This window comes from Bos indicus, chromosome 27 (assembly GCF_029378745.1).
Source record: "Bos indicus isolate NIAB-ARS_2022 breed Sahiwal x Tharparkar chromosome 27, NIAB-ARS_B.indTharparkar_mat_pri_1.0, whole genome shotgun sequence".
Classification (NCBI taxonomy): Eukaryota; Metazoa; Chordata; class Mammalia; order Artiodactyla; family Bovidae; genus Bos; species Bos indicus.
This window is the reverse complement of record NC_091786.1, coordinates 6,855,392-6,875,941: the sequence shown is the minus strand read 5'-3', so window position 1 is coordinate 6,875,941 and position 20,550 is coordinate 6,855,392. Positions and strand designations below refer to the sequence as shown.

General features: G+C 45.2%; 1 long non-coding RNA gene across 1 annotated transcript; it reads right to left on the bottom strand.

Annotated features, from left to right (window-relative positions):
• Positions 1 to 1,358: 1,358 nt before the first annotated feature.
• Positions 1,359 to 20,550, bottom strand: LOC139180194 (uncharacterized). Its single transcript, XR_011564504.1, has 5 exons — positions 19,127 to 20,550; positions 15,578 to 15,673; positions 6,126 to 6,208; positions 2,355 to 2,523; positions 1,359 to 1,912 (listed from the first exon to the last, which is right to left on the bottom strand). It is a non-coding gene; the product is annotated as an uncharacterized lncRNA (long non-coding RNA).

Sequence of the window (20,550 nt, the reverse complement as noted above, 5' to 3'; positions counted from 1 at the left end):
CAGTCACTCTCTTCGGAGGAAGAAGACACCTGGAGGTCATCGTAGAGGATGCTCCGGGGCCCGGGGACAGCGTGTCCATCAGGCTCCTGGTTGACAGACGGGCTCTGAGCAGGAAGGGCTGGCTGCTCCACAGGCCGAGGGGACAGGGGAGCTGTGTACCCGCAGCTCCAGCAGCCTTCACCGTCTCTCAGGAAGAGCATCCTGAGAGGCTGGGCTGGGACACAGATGATGGGCAGGGGTTGGGCTGCGGAGACGGCACCCACGCTCCTGGAGGGAGATCTGTCCGCTAGAGGCTGAAGGTCAAACCGTTGCCCCTGGGCAGGTGTCTCCCTGGATACACGGGTGGCCACTCTTGGTCCTCGTGCAGCTGTGCAGGGTGGAGGAGGGAGATTCAGGAAGGCCCCCAGACCTGCTGTCGGAGTGCTCTGCTGGGGGATCTGTACGGGGCTGAGTCTAGGTTTCTTTGGGGGGTTCACACATGTCAGGCTGGGGGTCTGTGCACATCTCTTGCCTGGAGCCTTGATGCGGCCCTTGGAGGCCGGGGCCAAATTCCTGCCGACGAGAGGCACTGTGGGGGGGCTGGATTTCACATCATCTCTCCTCGTTGGTGACCCTCTTGGGTGATCTGGATCCTGGAAGGATTTCCTCTTGGATGTGTGGATAAGAACAGGCATGTTTGGGTGCTGGAAGACAAGACCACACAGAGAGGCCAGGTGTGAGAATCTCCTCTCCGTCCAGTAAAACACCTCACATGCATTCATTTTATATGATAAGATCCTCAATATTAGCATGCTCATGTGACCTTGATACATTTATACATCAAATGGAAATGTTCAAACCATGTCTCTTGTTAAGTAAGGGGAAGCAAGCTTTTGGTAGACCTTCTATTTGAGACTGTACACAGATTGGTGATTTGCAGGCACCTTGATGGCAAAATGAATTTTCCTGTCCAGTTTTGGAGGATGAATCACAATTTACAGATTCCTGTTCTAACTTAAAGGATTTGACTATGGAAGCTGCTGATAAAATCAATTCCATGTCTCTGCCAGCTTCTCACCAGACATACGAGTAAGAATGCAAAATCAAAGGCACCGTGAAAAATGGCATCTGAAAAATAAATGATGCCATTGGTCAGGAAAGAATATGACCGGTTTCCTCCCACAGACAGGACTGAGGCCAGTGGATTAAAGAGGGGGCCCAGCAGAGACTGACCCTCAGGCAGAGGCCGGGCTCTGGCTCCTCCTTCCAGCTCTGTGGCTGCCGATGGCGGGGCCTCCTGGGAAATCGCTGCAAGAGCTTTCTCTGCTGCTCCTCTTTCCTGCAACACAAACATGTCAAGTGTCAGAAACCCAGTGTTCTTGTCATAGTTGGGACCAACGGTGCTGTCTGTGGCCCAGCCCCTTTCCTAGTTTGGGAGTGACACCAGACCTGAACCCCTCTGCCTTTGTGCCGAACCCCCATGTCCTTCCCCGACTCCAGAGACCCCTCCAGGGCTTCAGGGCTGGTCAGCTGCAAAGTTGTGAGTGCCACACTCTCTTTAGTGACTTCAGGGCCTAGTGTGAGCCCCTGAGTGTGGCCCCTGAGGACGTCATTCCTGTCTCTGTCTCCCGAGTTTCCCTGTCCTTTCTAGACATGGCTCAGCACAGTGTCAACAAGGAGAGGAACAGTCTCCAGATTGCAGCCCAGACCTTGGGTCCCACCTTCCCGCCACTCACCTCTGCCTTTCCTCCTCCTTTCTCTCAGTCGTTTTAGGGGTCCCTGGGGTCGGTGTGTCCTGCAGCTTCCACGCCAGGTTCTCCTTACCGAATCTGGACCCCAAGGGCAAGGGGACCAGCGCCCCTTGCCAGCGCTTCATGGGGCACCTGAGGCTCCTTGCTGTGTGCCCAAAGTCTCCACAGTCCTTACACTTCACCTGTGGGTGGAGGAGAACCAGGTAAGTGAGTCAGCAGAAGCCTCAGGCACGAGGCCAAAGGGAATGCAAGAACGGATGGAGAGCATTGCATGCTGGTTCTGAAGAAAGGACGCGGTCCCACAGGTACCGGGATAGTTACAATATTGTGGTTCCCAAAGCCCTTGTCAGCACCATCAGAGGAGGAGGGTCTGGCGGTCTAAGGTAAACAGTAAGAGCCCCATTGAAAGATATGGATGAAGCCAGGGCAGACATAACCCTGAAGAGCCCTGATGGTTCCTCCCAGGCTCTGAGTGGCCCGATCTGCTGGGGAGGGAGGTCGAGGCAGCTATCTTTGGATGCAAATGCACTAGTTAGTTATGGACCCAGAATATTCCAGGTCTAAACCCTGTCTCTGCAGTTCATGCCACCCACAGATTCCCTGCAGGTCCAAGCCTCCACCCACCATGGAGTCTTTCTCCTGAGGTGGGGGAGCCATCTGCCTCCCAGGTCCCGGGTTTTGCTTCCTCACTTTCTGGTCTTGAAAGAGTTGGCAGGCTCTCAGCCATCTGTAATGACCAGCCATCTTCCACACCTACTGGAGATTCTCCTCAATCTTAATTTTTGTATCTTCTCTGTGAAACGAAAGAAGAAACTGTCATTTTGATGCAGAGACACAGAGACATTCCTGCCCTATCGACCCTAAATGGGAATCATGACATCGGGACCAGGTTTCTGACATATTGACTTCTCCTGCCCAGATCTTTCTCTTTACAGAATGTGAAGAACAACTAAAGAGCCTCTTGATGAAAGTGGAAGAAGAGAGTGAAAAAGTTGGCTTAAAACTCAACATTCAGAAAACTAAGATCATGGTAAAAGGATAGGGAAACAGTGACAGACTTAATTTTGGGGGGCTCAAAAATCACTATAGATGGTGACTGTGGCCATGAAATGAATAGACGCTTGTTGTTTGGAAGAAAAGCTATGAGCAATCTAGACAGCATATTAAAAAGCAGAGACATTCCTTTGCTGACAAAGGTCCGTCTAGTCAAGGCTATGGTTTTTCCAGTAGTCTTGTATGGATGTGAGAGTTGGACTGTAAACAAATGTGAATGCTGAAGGATTGATGCTTTTGAACTGTGATGTTGGAGAAGACTCTTGAGAGTCCTTTGGGCTGCCAGGAGATCCAACCAGTCCATCCTAAAGGAAATCATTCCTGAATATTAACTGGAAGGACTGATGCTGAAGCTGAAACTCCCGTACTTTGGCCATCTGATGTTAAGAACTGACTCATAGGAAAAGACTGGATGCTGGGAAAGATGGAAGGCAGGAGAAGAAGGGGACGACAGAGGATGAGATGGTTGGATGGCATCACCGACTCGATCGACATGAGTTTGAGTAAGCTCCCAGAGGTGAAGATGGACAGGGAAGCCTGGTGTGCTGCAGTCCACGGGGCCCCAAAGAGTCAGACATGACTGAGAGATTGAACTGAGCTGCCCAGACATTTCTATATTCTCCCCTGATTCCCGACACACAGATTAAGACCCAGAATATCACGCATTTGGATTTGTATCCTCGGAAGACTAAATTTAGAGACTTGGGTTACATGTATCACAGTCTAGGAGATAAAAGATGTCCCCACATGTATACAAACATTTGTGCTAGGGGGAAGCTACACTTAATATTGAGGAATAGGCATTTGAAAATCAAAAATAAGTGTGGTTAATTTTGAAAACTGGACTCTCCCATTCGACATCAGGGAAGGCAATTTTCAAGTACAAATTCACTTCAAATTATCTTCCTCTCTACTAGCTTAGATGATTCACGTCTGAGGGTCTGTTTTCTGGAACTTTTGTCCTCAGCATCTCATTTGTACCTAGCTCATGTGAAATACATGTTTAAACTAAGGATGAACAAATAATGTTTTTGGATTTTAATAGTATGCCTATTCAATGGAAATCTAATCAGCCAGAAAAAGAAAAACAGTTGAGATGTTATTATTTTCTAGAACATGGAGAGACCTTAGTGCTATGATGCTGATGAATTAAGTCAGAGACTGAAAGCAAAGACAGGAGGATTTCCCTCTTGGGTAGAAGAGTGAGAGCAGACACAGAAGGAACAAACCAGCACAGCGACAAACACAGCAGAGACAGAGGCAACACAGAGATATGAGAACAGGCAGCGTACAGTAGGGAGGAGGCTTCCTCATCCACTGGATCACCATAAAAGCAAGAGGGTTGCAGAAAAACATCAACTTTTGTTTTATTGACTATGCCAAAGCACTTTGACTGAGTGGATCACAATAAACTCTGAAAAATTCTGAAAGGGATGGGAATACCAGACCACCTGTCCTGCCTCCTGAGAAATATATGCAGGTCAGGAAGCAACAGTTAGAACCAGACATGGAACAGTAGACTGGTTCCAAACCAGGAAAGGAGTACATCAAGGCTGTATATCATCACCCTACATATTTAGCTTACATGCAGAGTGCATCATGAGAAACTCTGGGCTGGATGAAGCACAAGCTGAGATGACAATTGCTGGGAGAAATATCAATAACCTCAGATATGCAGATGACACAAGCCTTATGGCAGAAAGTAAAAAACCAAAGAGCCTCTTGATGAAAGTGAAAGTGGAGAGTGAAAAAGTTGGCCTAAACCTCAACATTCAGAAAACTAAGATCATGGCATCTGATCCCATCACTTCATGGCAAATAGATTGGGAAACAGTAGAAACAGTGGCAGACTTTATTTTGGGGGGCTCCCAAATCACTGCAGATGGTGACTGCAACCATGAAATTAAAAGACATTTTGTCCTTGGAAGAAAATTTATGACCAACCTAGATGCATATTCAAAAGCAGAGACATTACTTTGCCAACAAAGGTCCATCTAGTCAAAGCTATGGTTTTTCCAGTAGTCATGTATGGATGTGAGAGTTGGACTGTGAAGAAAGCTGAGTGCCAAAGAATTGATGCTTTTGAACTGTGGTGTTGGAGAAGACTCTTGAGAGACCCTTGGACTGCAAGGAGATCCAGCCAGTCCATCCTAAAGGAGATCAGTCCTGGGTGTTCATTGGAAGGACTTATGCTGAAGCTGAAACTCCAATTCCTTGGCCACCTCATGTGAAGAAGTGACTCACTTGAAAAGACCCTGAAGCGGACAACAGAGGATGAGGTGGTTGGATGGCATCACCAACTCAATGGACATGCACTTGTGGGAACACCGGGAGTTGGTGATGGACAGGGAAGCCTGCCGTGCTGCAGTCCATGGGGTCGCAAAGAATCAGACACGACTGAGTGACTGAACTGAACTGAACTGAGGGAGGAAGCTTCAGGGGAGAAGGCAGGAGAGTCATGGTGGTCAAATGTGACGGCAGCAACAGAGGAAAAATCTGGGAGTGAGCATGAATAAGGCTCAAAAAGCTGAAATATAATAATGTACAAAAGGGCAGAGTCGCTGCAGTCACCATGATGCGAGGTAACCAGAAGGAGCTTGCCTGCCAGAAGAATAAGAAAAGGCAGAGCAGCTCAGTTAAGGGAATGCACTGAGCCGCTGGGGCTATTGTCCCCCAAGCAGAGGGACATGCAGATCATGCAGCAGAAGCTGAGAAAGGCAAAAGGGAAGGGGGAAGCCAAGTAGCTTTGGGGCTTTGTGTGCAACCCTCTTGCCCTTGGCCTCTGTGCCTGAAGCCAGTGCCCCCACACTGGGGTTTCCTGCCACAGGGCTCCCGGGCCCCAGGACCGATGGTGTTCCCTTTGCCCTGAGTCTGCAGCAGGTCCCTTTTGTGCTTCCTTCCCCTCAGGTAGCCTCTTTCCCTTTTGGCCACTCTCAGAGAGTGAGGGGGTTATCCTTTCCCAGTCTTTTTTATTCCTGTGGAGTTCACCCCAAAGTTTTAAAATTAGCTTTGTAATTGCAAAAAAAAAAAAAAAAAAAAGTACAAATGAAACGTCTAATATTAACATCAAAGTTTACTCAATTAAAAAAATGATATCATAAAGTTCAGGACACCTTCCCCTCTTGCCAGTCCACACCACTACATAAGTTTACTATGGACTTTTTTCTGAACAATATGCTGAACACCAGGTTTAAAAAGCAAGCCATTCTAAAATCCAGCTGTGCTCCTCCTCTCTGTAGGAGATGATCAGAGAGGTGGGGGAGGAATGCCCTCACTGAGGGAGATGCAGCTTTGAAGGTGGCTGAGGACCAGTCAAGAAGGAATGTCCCTTTCCCAGCTGACCTGAGGTTGCTCCAAGGTTGCATGAGCTTGTCGAGAGTTTCTTAGCCAAGTGACGTCATCTATTCCCTTTGGTCTAACCACATCTGAAGATATGTGAAGAGAAAGAAAGAAATCACAATTTCACTCAGGTGTGGAACACAAAAGACAAACAAAAAGAAAATAAGAAAAAAGAATTTTAAAGAAGACAACATTGACATGATAGTAAATACAAAGATACACAGACCTGAGTAAAGGAAATCAGAAGAGGAGCCTCAAAGAAAATGGGGCAGCAAATAGTAACAGAGGAAAACTGCAGTTTTGGGTGCTGAAAAGGTGTGTGGTTCACAGAAGCTGAAATGTATGGTGATGCACCTAAAATTTCACTAAAATTATATTGGGATAATACCAAAACTTAAAACAAGTAAAATAAAATTCTAAAGAAATTACAGAATCAATCCCAGGCTGCCTAAAGCCACATCACTACATGATGTTACTCTTGTCCCATTTCTCTGAGGGACTAGCCAAACACCAAATTTAAACCACACAACCTGAAATGCAGCTGTGAGCCTCTAGTCTGTCAGCAGATGCTCAGAATTATGAGTGCTGGACACTCCAGCTGAGGAGGTGCAGCTTCCAGGGTGGCTGAGGAGGGTCAGAGGGGAAATTTCCCTTTCCTGCTGACTTGAGACTCCCCTAAGGTCACATGACCTTGATAAGGTTTTCTTTCCTTTTTTTTATGAGGTTTTCTTAACCAATCAATGTTATGTAGGCTACAGTCCAGGGGGTCACAAGGAGTTAGACACAACTGAGTGACTGAACAGCAAAACTCACCCTGTATCTCTCAGTGTCTTGAAGACCCATTTACAAAAGAGAAATATCTTGTGAATTCACTTCGATGTGGAACATTAAACACAAATTTTAAAAGCAAATAAGTCAAAACAAAAAGAAAGGAAAGCAAATGACACAAAAGCAAACATTCTCACAGAACAGAGTAGGGCATGTCAGAGATAGTGGCAAAGGGATGGCTGATGAGTGAAACGGGTCCACAGGATGGTAACAGAAACACCCAAGTTGTTGGTGCTCACCAATTGTATGATCTACTGGAATTGAAATATATTTTTTGTACACATAACATTTAATCTAACAAATTCACTGAATTAGTTCAGTTCAGTCGCTCATTGGTGTGCGACTCTTTGCGACCCCATGAATCACAGCACCAGGCCAGGCCTCCCTGTCCATCACCAACTCTCGGAGTTCACACAAGCTCATGTGCATCGAGTCTGGATTGCCATTCAGCCATCTCATCCTCTGTCGTCCCCTTTTCCTCCTGCCCCCAATCCCTCCCAGCATCAAGGGCTTTTCCAAAGAGTCAACACTTCGCATGAGGTGGCCAAAGTATTGGAGCTTCAGCTTCAGCATCAGTCCTTCCAATGAGCACCCAGGACTGATCTCTGTTTGGATTGACTGGTTGGATATCCTTGCAATCCAAGGGACTCTCAAGAGTCCTCTCCAACACCATAGTTCAAAAGCATCAATTCTTCAGCACTCAGCTTTCTTCACAGTCCAACTCTCACATCCATACTTGACCACTGGAAAAACCATAGCCTTGACTAGATGGACCTTTGCTGGCAAAGTCATATCTCTGCTTTTGAATATGCATCTAGGTTGGTCCTAACTTTCCTTCCAAGGAGTAAGCGTCTTTTAATTTCATGGCTGCAATCACCATCTGCAGTGATTTTGGAGCCCCCCAAAAAATTAAGTCTGCCACTGTTTCACTGTGTCCTTATCTATTTGCCATGAAGTGATGGGACCAGATGTCATGATCTTTGTTTTCTGAAGTTGAGCTTTAAGCCAACTTTTTCACTCTCCTCTTTCACTTTCTTCAAGAAGCTTTTTGTTCCCCTTCACTTTCTGCCATAAGGGTGGTGTCATCTGCATATGTGAGGTTATTGGTATTTCTCCCAGCAATCTTGATTCCAGCTTGTGCTGCCTCCAGCCCAGCGTTTCTCATGATGTACTCTGCATAGAAGTTAAATAAGCAGGGTGACAATAGCCAGCCTTGATGTACTCCTTTTCCTATTTGGAACCAGTCTGTTGTTCCATGTCCAGTTCTAACTGTTGCTCCCTGACCTGCATATAGGTTTCTCATGAGGCAGGTCAGGTTGTCTGGTATTTCTATGTCTTTCAGAATTTTCCACATTTTATTGTGATCCACATAGTCAAAAGCTTTGGCATAGTCAATACAGCAGAAATAGATGTTTTTCTGGAACTCTCTTGCTTTCAATGATCCAGCAGATGTTGACAATTTGACCTCCGGTTCCTCTGCCTTTTCTAAAACCAGCTTGAATATCTGGAAGTTCTCTGTTCACGTACTGCTGAAGCCTGGCTTGGAGAATTTTGAGCATTACTTTACTGGCATGTGAGATGAGTGCAATTGTGTGTTTGTTTGAGCATTCTTTGGCATTGCCTTTCTTTGGGATTGGAATGAAAACTGAACTTTTCCAGTCCCATGGTCACTGCTGAGTTTTCCACATTTGCTGACATATTGAGTGCAGCACTTTCACAGCATCATCTTTCAGGATTTGAAATAGCTCCACTGGAATTCCATCACTTCCACTAGCTTTTTTCGTAGTGATGCTTTCTAAGGCCCACTGGACTTCACATTCCAGGATGTCAGTCTCTAGATGAGTGATCACACCATCCATGGCCAAGAGGAGCTACCCCACACCCGAGGTCAGGGGGGCCGCCAAGAGGAGCTACTACATGCCTGAGGTCAGGGGAGGTGGCTGAGAGGAGAAACCCACATTCAAGGAGAGGCGGCTGTGCATGCTCAGGAGGGCTGAGAGGAACTACTCCACCTTCAGGTCCGGAGGGGCGGCCCTGAGGAGATAGCCCTCATCCAAGGTAAGGAGCAGCGGCTGCACTTTCTGGAGCAGCCATGGAGAAATACCCCACGTCAAAGGTAAGAGAAGCCAAGCAAGACGGTAGGTGTTGCGAGAGGGCATCAGAGGGCAGACACACGGAAACCACAATCACAGAAAACTAGCCAATCTGATCACATGGACCACGGCCTTGTCTAACTCAGTGAAACTAAGCCATGCCCTGTGGGGCCGCCCAAGGTGGGAGGGTCATGGTGGAGAGGTCTGACAGAATGTGGTCCACTGGAGAAGGGAATGGCAAACTATGTCAGTATTCTTGCCTTGAGAACCCCATTAACAGTATGAAAAGGCAAAATGATAGGATACTGCAAGAGGAACTCCCCAGGTCAGTAGGTGCCCAATATGCTACTGGAGATCCATGGAGAAATAACTCCAGAAAGAATGAAGGGATGGAGCCAAAGCAAAAACAATACCCAGTTGTGGATGGGACCGGTGATAGAAGCAAGGTCCGACACTGTAAAGAGCAATATTGCATAGGAACCTAGAGTGTCAGGTCCATGAATCAAGGCAAATTGGAAGTGGTCAAACAGGAGATGGCAAGTGTGAACACTGACATTCAAGGAATCAGCCAACTAAAATGGACTGGAATGGGTGAATTTAACTCAGATGACCATTATATCTACTCCTGTGGGCAGGAATCCCTGAGGAGAAATGGAGTAGTCGTCATGGTCAACCAAAGAGTCCGAAATGCAGTACTTGGATGCAATCTCAAAAACCACAGAATGATCTCTGTTCATTTCCAATGCAAACCTTTCAATATCAGAGTAATCCAAGCCTATGCCCCAACCATTAAACCTGAAGAAGCTGAAGTTGAACAGTTCTATGAAGACCTTCAAGACCTTTTAAAACTAACAACCAAAAAAGATGTCCTTTTCATTATCAGGGACTGGAATGCAAAAGCAGGGAGTCAAGAAACACCTGGAGTAAGAGGCAAATTTGGCCTTGGAATACGGAATGAAGCAGGGCAAAGGCTGATAGAGTTTTGCCAAGAGAATGCACTGGTCATAGCAAACACTCTCTTCCGACAACACAAGAGAAGACTCTACACATGGACATCACCAGATGGTCAACATCGAAATCAGATTGATTATATTCTTTGCAGCCAAAGATGGGGATGCTCTTTATAGTCAGCAAAAACAAGACCAGGAGCTGACTGTAGCTCAGATCATGCACTCCTTCTTGCCAAATTCAGACTTAAATGGAAGAAAGTGGGGAAAACCTCTAGACCATTCAGGTATGACCTCAATCAAATCCCTGATGATTATACACTGGAAGGGAGAAATAGATTTAAGGGACTAGATCTGATAGGCAGAGTACCTGAGGAACTATGGATGGAAGTTCGTGACACTGTACAGGAGACAGGGATCAAGACCATCTTCATGGAAAAGAAATGCAGAAAAGCAAAATGGCTGTCGGAGGAGGCCTTACAAATAGCTCTGAAAAGAAGAGAAGCCAAAAGCAAAGGAGCAAAGGAAAGATATAAGCATCTGAATGCAGAGTTCCAGAGAATAGCAAGGAGAGATAAGAAAGCCTTCCTCAGCAATCAATGCAAAGAAAGAGAGGAAAACAACAGAATGGGAAAGACTAGAGATCTCTTCAAGAAAATCACCCTACAAAAAATCATGAAATGTAAACATTAAAGTATCCATACCCCGTCACCTAGACCACATTGACACCTCTTTCACCTACTGTCCCATTTCTCCCATGGACATACACCACCAAATTTAAAACAGCCTTAATCCCAGCCGCATCCCTCTTACCTGTCAGTAAATGCTCAGAATGTCGGTGCTGGACACTTTGTGCACCTTTGAAGGTGGCTAAGGAGGGCCAGTGGGGTCATTTCCCTCTCCTGCTGCCTTTGAGTGTGCTCCCACATACCTGACCTTGACGAGGTTGTATTAATCCAATCAAGGTTAAGTATCACATTTGATCTAACAACATCTTGCAGACACTTTCAGAAAAGAGAAATGCCTTAGAAAATTCACTCATATATGGAACAATAAATACAAAAAAAAAGAGGGAAGAAGTACAAAACATTATTAAGAGAGAGCAAACGAAACAAGAAAAAACACACATTCACAAAACAGAGCAGCAGGTGTCAGAGGGTGGCAGTAAAAGAGGCCCACAGGGTGGTAAAAGAAAAACCCAGTTTTTGGTGTTGGTCAGTTTTATGGCATGCCGGAGTTGAAATCTATTTTTATACAAATAAAACATGTACTATTGTAAGCCAAAGGTACCCTAGAAAAAGAAGTACTTAAAAATTACATTATCCATGCCTCAGTGCATCCCTTGTGACTCAGCGGGTAAAGAATCTGCCTGCAATGCAGGAGACCTGGGTTCGATTCCTGAGTTGGAAAGATTCCCTGGAGAAGGGAAAGACCACCCACTCCAGTATTCTTGCCTGGAGAATTCCAGGGACTATACAGTCCCTGGGGTCGCAAAGAGTCAGGCAGGACTGAACGACTTTCACAGTGCGTAAAGCCACCTGTGTACATATTTTATCTACATCTTGTTTCTCTAGGGGATACACTGAACACCAAATAAAAACAAACAACCAGAAATCCAGCTGGGTACCTCCCATCTATCAGTAGATGTTCAGAATGGTGGGAACTGGACTCTGTCCACTGGACGGGATGCAGCCTCGGAGGTGGCTGAGGGTCTGTGGTGGAATTTCCATTTCTTAGCTGACTTGTTACTGCTCCAAGGTCATGTGACCTCGTTAAGACTTTCCTGACTAATTCAAGTCATATATCAGCTTTATTCCTTCCATGTCTGAAGACAGATTAAGAGAAGAGAAACACCTATTGACTCTACTCATGTGTGAAGCAGGAAGAAACCAAGAAACAAAAAGAAATCAAGTGAAAAAAAAATCAAGGAACAAAACAAATGACACAAGAACACATACACAGATACTCGGAACTGAGTGGTGGATGCAGCGGGGAATTGGCAGGCGGGAGGGCCCAAGGGTAACACAGTCAGGGAGAGTAAAGGAGGGAAGTTAATGTGTTGGTGCTGAGCAGGTGCACGGCATGCAGGAGCTGAAATATATTGTTGTAAACCTAAAACTCATCTAATATTATAACAGAATACCTCAGAAAAATAGAAAGGAAAATTTTAAAAAATTAAAGAATCTTCACCCCATTGTCTAAAGCCACATCACTACATATTTTGACTGCTGTTCCATTTCTCTGGGGGTGTAGCTGAACACCACATATATTTCAAAGCAACCTGAAATCCAGGTGCACTCCTCCTATCTGTCAGTAGAATCTCAGAAAAATGGGTGCTGGACAAACTTCACTGGATGACATGAAGCTCGCAGGAGGCCAAGGATGTGTCCATGGGGAAAGTTGTCTTTGCAAACTGACCTCCATGCTACTCCAAGGTCACATGACCTTGTTGAGCCATTTGTACCCAAGGAATGAAATGCATGGCAATAGACAGACAAGACAATTGGTTCCCCCTTACCCTTGCTCAGTTTTACCACCTGGCTGTCCCCAGAATTCCTCGTGGAGATTTTGAAAGCTAATGATGGAGTTTCCCTGGTAGTTCAGTGGATAAGAATCCACCTGCCAATGCTGGAGACATGGGTTCGATCCCTGGTGTGGGGAGATCACACATGCTACAGAGCAACTAAGCCCATGTGCCACTATTGAGCCTGCGTTCTAGCGCCCGGGAGACACAACTACTGAGTCCATGCACCGTAGAGCCTGTGCCCTGCAGCAAGAGAAGCGATTGCAAGAAGCCTGCACAGGGCAACCAGAGAATGGCCCTGGCTTGCTGCAACTAGAGAAAAAGCCCTCATAGCAAAAAAGACCCCACATAGCTAAAATTAAATAAATAAGTAAGAAAAAAGAGAAAAGTAGTGAGGTATCAGTACCATCCTTGTGTGAGTTTCTGTGAGTGGACTCGGGCCTTCTTGGGGAATTGTGCTGCTTTGGCAGGAACACACCTCATCCGAGTGGATATCCAGGAAGATATCCACTTGGTCTTGTCTTATTGCTTATTTTTTTCACGGAATTTCTTGTGCACATCAAGCCTGGGGCTTGGCCAAATGTTTCCTGACAGTTATCAAAGTCCTAGTGGTTCTCCACATGGGGTTGGCTCACGTTGAACAATGATTATGAAAGAAAAACTAGGCATTCTTACCCTCTGCTCACATCCTCTAGGGTCTTTAAGGGTTGGGAGTTGTTGCTGAAAACACCCATATTGTATTTAGAGGGAAGTTGTGCTAATTTGGAGAAGGCAATGGCACCCCACTCCAGTACTCTTGCCTGGAAAATCCCATGGACAGAGGAGCCTGGTAGGCTGCAGTCCATGGGGTCACACAGAGTCGGACATGACTGAAGTGACTTAGTAGCAGCAGCAGCAGCTGCTAAGTTACCTGAGGTCAGGCCAATGACTAAAGGCTTTGCCACAGAGATAGCACACATGTGGATCCTGTCCACAGGTGATTCCTGTCTGGACCAGGGATTGTGATGCCTGAAGGAGCCTCCATATTGATTACAGACAGTTACTTTACTGAGTGTGAACTTGGTGAGTTTAAATGCTAATGCTATGGCTGCTCTTCCTCCCACATTCCTCATGTGTGGAATGTGGAAGGAACAGCGTGTCACCTCAGGTGAGAAAGTCTACTGAGGGCCTTCCTGCTTTTCTCTCTGGTGCTGGATTCCCTCGTGTCATCTAAGGGAAAAGCTGTGACTACAGCACTTCCCACAGAGCTGACACTCATAGGGTTGCTCACCCGTGTGTGTTCTCTCATGCCTTCTCAGGTTTGCATATTGACTGAAGGTGCTCCCACACCGCTGACATTTATAGGCTTTCTCTCCTGTGTGGGTCCTTTTGTGCCGAGTCAATCCAGAACTCTGACTGAAGGCCTTTCCACACACAAGACACACGTGAGGTTTCTCTCCAGTGTGGATTCTCTTGTGCTGACTAAGGCCAGAGCTTTGGCTAAAGACTCCCACACTGACAACATTCATAGTGCTTCTCTTTGGGATGGTTTCTCGTGTTTTCTAAGGTAAGAGATTTGATGAAAACTTTTCTCACACAGGTGACATTTATAGGGCTTCTCTCCTGTGTGTTTTCTCATGTTCCAGGTAGGAACTTTGAAGAGTTTCCCACACACGTGACATTCAAATCGTTTCTCTCCAATGTGGACCCGATTGTGGTTTCTCAGAAAATAGCCATTTCCACACAGACTGCATTTGTTTGGTTTCTCTCCTGTGTGAATCATCCTGTGTCATCTGAGGCTAAAGTAATTATTAAAGACTTTTTTACATAGAAGACATTCACATGATTTTCCTCTAGTGTGAATAGGACCCTGTGCATTAAGAAATGATCCTTGACTACATGATTTTCCACACTGTTTGCTGACATGTTTCATTCTTAAGTGAATTGATGAATGTTGAGGTGAAGATCTAGAAGCTAATTCATCTCTCGAATTAGTGCATCTAGCAGTATCCCCTTGCTGGTGAGAAACCTGTTTTGGGAAAGGAGATATGAGGCTGTTCCTGGTTTGCCCATGTCCAGGCAGACACTTATTCTTCTACATGTTCACCCTAGAGCATCAGCCAGGAATAGTCTCCTGGTAAAATGTCTCCCGTGTTAGTTGCAAACATGTTGTGTTACTCCCCTTCAGGCACAAACATTCTCTTTTATAGTTTCCAAACCCCAGATATCAGATTAATTTTGAAAACTTCAGTGTGTTCTAAAGACTAGGAGATGAACAATGTTCGTGCTATTGACTTTTTTCCTTATATTAGTTTTAAGCTCATATTCACTTAACCAATTTCAGAATATCCAAAAATTTGCTCTGAAAGAGCTTTATCTTAACTTACACACATGCAACTGTGCTCAGTTACCAACTTATCACACTGCTGGGTCTTTCATTTGGATGACTGAGGTTCCCACCCCTGAAACTTACTCCTGACATAGTAGAGGATATGTGCTTTCTGTAGACACTTTGCATAAATATCATTTCTTGTTGTTTAAGGGATCTTTCACTGCTTAAAAAATGGAAAAAATATAGATTTTAGAATGGCATTAGGGAAATTAAATGTAGACAACCACCAAGGTCCATGTATGTTTCAAATATTGGCACTCAGTTGGAGAAACTGTGTATAGCAAGGAAATACTCAATGTAGCATTTGAAAGAAATATTTTAAAAGTCATTGTCTATTAGAAAAGAAAAACAGGATTAAAATATAACAATGTAATGTGGTCACGAGACATTGGGTCAGAAAATGGTGGAAAAAACATGAAATGGCAGGATCAGGACAAGAATCACTATGTGAAAATTTAAGTGGGATAATTCCACAAGAACCCTTTCCTTAAAGAAGAGAAAACGGCAGGAAGTAATATGAATTGTGGTGATAGGGGCTCAGAATGATGACAACACGAGGAATATGCCCCAATGTCTTCACTTCCACTTTAGAATATATCCCTGCCTTCATCAGACTTTCATCTGGTGTCTTGAAGGACTTAACACACCGGCTGAAACTGTTCTGCCCTGAAGCCCAGGCCCCTGACGCTCACCTGGACTCTGACCTTGGAGGCCTCTTGCTGCTTCAGTCCACAGCTCTGTTCCTTGTTCCAGCTATGAAATCACATCTGATTTGCTAATTTGTTAGCCTGTTTGATTAAAAAAAAAAAAAAAAACACGTGGATTTTGAGTGTGGGCTAATTACCCTTTGCTGTGCTCAAGTCATGGGTAAGGTAGTGAAGACAATAAAGAGATAATTAAAGGTCGGTGCAGGTAACATCTTCACCAGACAAAACAGTGAAGGTCCTTCAGCGGATCAGGAGGAAACCCAGAGCAGCAGCAAAAAACAGTGAGGCTGTCTAGGGGCTGATGCCCGTGCATCAGTTTAGAGAAAGGCCACAGAATCCTCAGTCTTTTCCAAATGGGAAAGATCAAGAGACTCTACCATGGGCTGAATATTTCTGTCAAACAAGATCCAGTAGTGATTCACCTTACAGGAAGAATCGAAATTATGTCATATACAGGACTCTGGTGTTAAGCCTTCATGAAGTGATTGGAACAAAAGAATTATTTTTTAAAATATTTGATCCTTTTATTTATGCATTAAAATGGCCATTGAATCCCCAGTCCTGTTCTGAATGTTGAGACTAAGTATCAATAAAGATACTAAACCTGGCCAAGGTGCCCTTTCAGCGTGGTAATGAAAAGTGCCATGAAAAGGAATGTCTTCCTTTAAGTAATTATGAGGACTATCAGAGAATCAGGAAGCAGCTGGAGTAGGACACAGGGAAGCTGTTCTAAATGCTTGTTCAGTGAGTGAATGAACAGAATGGACACAGGTGCAGGCACATCCCTGTTGACAGACTCACCTACAGAGACCAGGTGGGTGACAGTTTCCAGCATCACATTTCTGAACAGGTTTTTCTGGGACTTGTCTAGCAGGCTCCACTCTTCTGGGTGAAGTTGACTGCTACATCTTTAATGTCACCAAGTCCTAAAAAACTATGGATGTTCTGGTTTAGACAGAGCAGCCCTACCACTGTCCAGAGTGGGCGGCTGAGCTGAGGAAGGATGGGGACTGAGTGCAGCTTCAGGAGGAAGCATCACTACTCACCAGGGGCTCCATCCTTAAGCTCAGTCACCGGGAGCCTTTCTCAGGATCTCACTCACAGCTGATCAAGCACTAGGCAGGCCAACCTGAGGATGGAGAAGCCAGGAGACCCCAGTCCTGTGCTTCCACACCCACCTGAATTCAAGCCCCAACCTTCACCTGGGTGTAGCCCCAGCCCAGCACTCGGAAACCGGTGGTGCGTCCAGGGAATACTACGCAGCTTCTTCTCTCCCAGATCCCATGTGAAGAGCTAGAGCTGCGGTTGCTACCAGAGAAAGTCAGAGTCTGCAAATAAGAACGTGCTAAGCGTTGACTTTGTGTTCATCAGCCCGTGGCACCCAGAATCATTCAGTGTCCTCCCGGGTTCCCACCCTCAGGGACCCTGACTCCCGCCAGAGTGGATGGTGGTTTACTGCTGTAGGTAAACACTCTGGAAGCCCCCAGATCATCTCCTGCCTTATGCGCCCACAGTGCTTCTCCAACAGCCCTGGCAGTCCTCTGGAAACACACTGCCTTCCAGCTCCCCTCAGCCCTGACATTAGTTCTGTCCCACATGCACATGAATATCAGTCACCTCCAGTACTTTGGCCTCCTCATGTGAAGAGTTGACTCATTGGAAAAGACTCTGATGCTGGGAGGGATTTGGGGCAGGAGGAGAAGGGGATGACAGAGGATGAGATGGCTGGATGGTATCACTGACTCGATGGACGAGAGTCTGAGTGAACTGCGGGAGTTGGTGATGGACAGGGAGGCCTGGCGTGCTGTGATTCATAGGGTCGCAAAGAGTCGGACACGACTGAGCGACTGAACTGAACTGAACTGAACTGAAGGACCTATTTTAGATGGAGTTGAATTGAGGACTTATTCCATTTGGAGAAACCATAGCATCTATCCGGCCAGCCTCATCCTTAACATCCTCCGAACCAGAAGGTAGCCGGCATCCAGGAGTCACAGTGTTACTGTCATAGACTGTTGCAGTTCTCTAGATCAAGGATGTTCAAAAATATGGAAAAACGGGTTTGGGAAGAAATTGCTTTATTTCCCAATTTACCAGTGACACCCAAAGATTCCAAAAACTTTAATATGACAGACTTACACTAGAAGAAGGAGCAGCTGTCATTTAATTTTGCTCAGTCAGTGTTCTGTGATCAAATTCCTTTAGGGTAACAAAGGTCTCCCTGGTTTTACCTGTAATATGACCTCTAACATTAGCAATCAGAAGAAGCTCCCTGTAATCTCTCTTCATGTTTATCACCCAGTTTGGGAGGAACCTCTCCATATATCCACAGTCGATCCCTTCATCACATCCCCTCTGTCTTGAAACAGAAATCTCCCTAAAGATATTTGCTCTCAGGCTCCTGCTTTCCAGTCCTCCCTTCACAATCAAAGTGAAAGCCTAGGGATCATTTCCTATCAGAAATGAATTCCTGGATCCATGCCTCTGCTAACTGTGGAGAGGAATCAAGTGTCTAGGACAAAGCACAAACCCCAAAATCCACTCAAGGAAGTGATTGAATCACTGATTGGATTACCTGTGGGATGGACTGTGTGTGCTTGCTGAGTCACTTTGCTGCTGCTGCTGCTAAATCCCTTCAGTCGTGTCTGACTCTGTGCGACCCCATAGATGGCAGCCCACCAGGCTCCGCCATCCCAGGGATTCTCACTTGAGTCGTGTCCAATTCTGCAACCCCATGGATCATGAGGGGCTGTCCAGGAAAACCGATCAAGATTTGCCTTTCATTTTGACTTAAAGATAATTTCAGAGTGAAGTGACATGTTCTTTTTCACTCTTAGAATTTTCCTTCTACTGATAAGAGGAACAGGTAAATTCCTATGATATGGAAGGAAGCCCCAGTCATATGCAAAAGGGCAGTCACACCAGTGGACACATTTCAAGAGACCTTCCATCTTGAAATAATTATGTCAACATAAAAATCTATCTCAAGTCACATAAGAAAGGAAGAAAATTGCTTGATGAAACCCATAAAAGGAGAGTAATTCAGAGAGGCAGAAAATGAAGTATTTAGAAACATGTTAGTAAAAACATCAGATGGAGATCAACAGCCAGTAGAACTTTCCAAGATGAAGGGCATGCTCTATACCAGCGTTGTATGATACAGAAACTGCTGTGCCACACGTATATCATGACAAGAGACTTGAAATCTGGATGGCACTACCAACGATGTGAAAGTTAGCTATTCAGTTGCAGGAATTTAAATATTCCAGCCACATGGGGCTATATTGGAGGGCACATGGCTAGGATCTTCGGTTAGGCAGATGAAATAATTAAATAGATTTAAGACAACAGTGTTGGAGCTGAAAAAAAGGGATGTGACCAGTCAAAGTTTGGAAATGAGAGTGGCAAAGAAAATGTTGACACAGTATGAGTCAGAGACCATAAGAGGCTGCTTTGACACCAGTGTCTAGAGACAGATAAGACATAACATTTAAGGGAAAGGAACACACTCCTATCTCAGTTTGGAGGACTCACCAAAACCCCAAATTGCAGGAGCTGATGAAGCCAAGCGGATTCTGAGGACTCCACAGCAAGCAGCTGATTTCTCTTTCTTCAAGGTCCCAAGCAGTGCAGCTTCTTCTTCTCTGAACAGACGCATCCCTCTGTCTGTTTGACTTCCTTTTATACCTGAATAACAGCCTGTAATCCAATCTAGGCTATGGTTCACCTTATTAGGAACCCTCTTCAATTTGATTATTGCTTTTGCTTTGCCTTGACTCAGTTGTGTCCGACTCTTTTCGACCCCATGGACTGTAGCCTACCAGGCTCCTGTGTCCATGGGATTTTCCAGGCAATAGTACTGCAGTGGATTGCCATTTCCTTCTCCAAGGGATCTTCCCGACCCAGGGATCAAACCTGGGTCTCCCGCATTGTAGACAGATGCTTTACCATCTGAGGCACCAGATTAGGTTTCCCAAACTAATAGGAAAGTATAACCCTCAAGCATGTTGAAGAGCAAGGATGTAAGGACATTGTCCAGGGACAGTGAGACGATCCATCATTTCCTTCTTCATCCATAAATATTTTGAGTGCATTTTCTGCACCATGAACCATACTATGTCTTCAAAACAAGCAGGACATCAGATACACTGGGATTCTGGGGAAATGAAGCTGGGATTCTCTAGGAGAAATTAAAAATAAAATGCAAAATGAGAACTACGAACACTTGAAAGATAAATACTGAGGTGACCGTATAGGACCTACTGCTGGACTGCAGAGCATGACTCATTAAAGCACTGGCCACACAAGGCCTTCAAGAACATGTTAAAAATGTATTAACTGTGCATAGAAAATGGAAAGACAATTTTATCCTCTATTTGTTGGTTAGTGGGGAAATCAACAAAAATTTTTCCTACATAGTAAACTATTGTAATTTATTTTACTTCCATGCCATGCACAGTTGATTTCTATATTGGAGTAGAAATATTACCGGTATGGCAATGGTTCTTTAAGCTAAAAGTTCCTGGTTCCCAAATGGAAAAAATTAAACCAGAGGACATAGTGAGTATTTCATTGTATCTGAGGACATTTTGCTTATACCCCATATAATGCCTGGGAATCCTATTATTTCATGCATTTCAATTCCATCTCCCATGTTCATTAAAGAACTTTCATCTGGGTTGCTTCCATGTCCTGGCTATTAAAAACAGTGCTGCAATGAATACTGGGGTACACGTGTCTCTTTCCCGTCTGCTTTCCTCAGTGTGTATGCCCAGCAGTGGGATTGCTGGATCATAAGGGAGTGCTATTTCCAGTTTTTTAAGGAATCTCCACACTGTTCTCCATAGTGGCTGTATTAATTTGGAGTCCCACCAACAGTGTAAGAGGGTTCCCTTTTCTCCACACCCTCTCCAGCATTTATTGCTTGTAGACTTCTGGATCGCAGCCATTCTGACTGC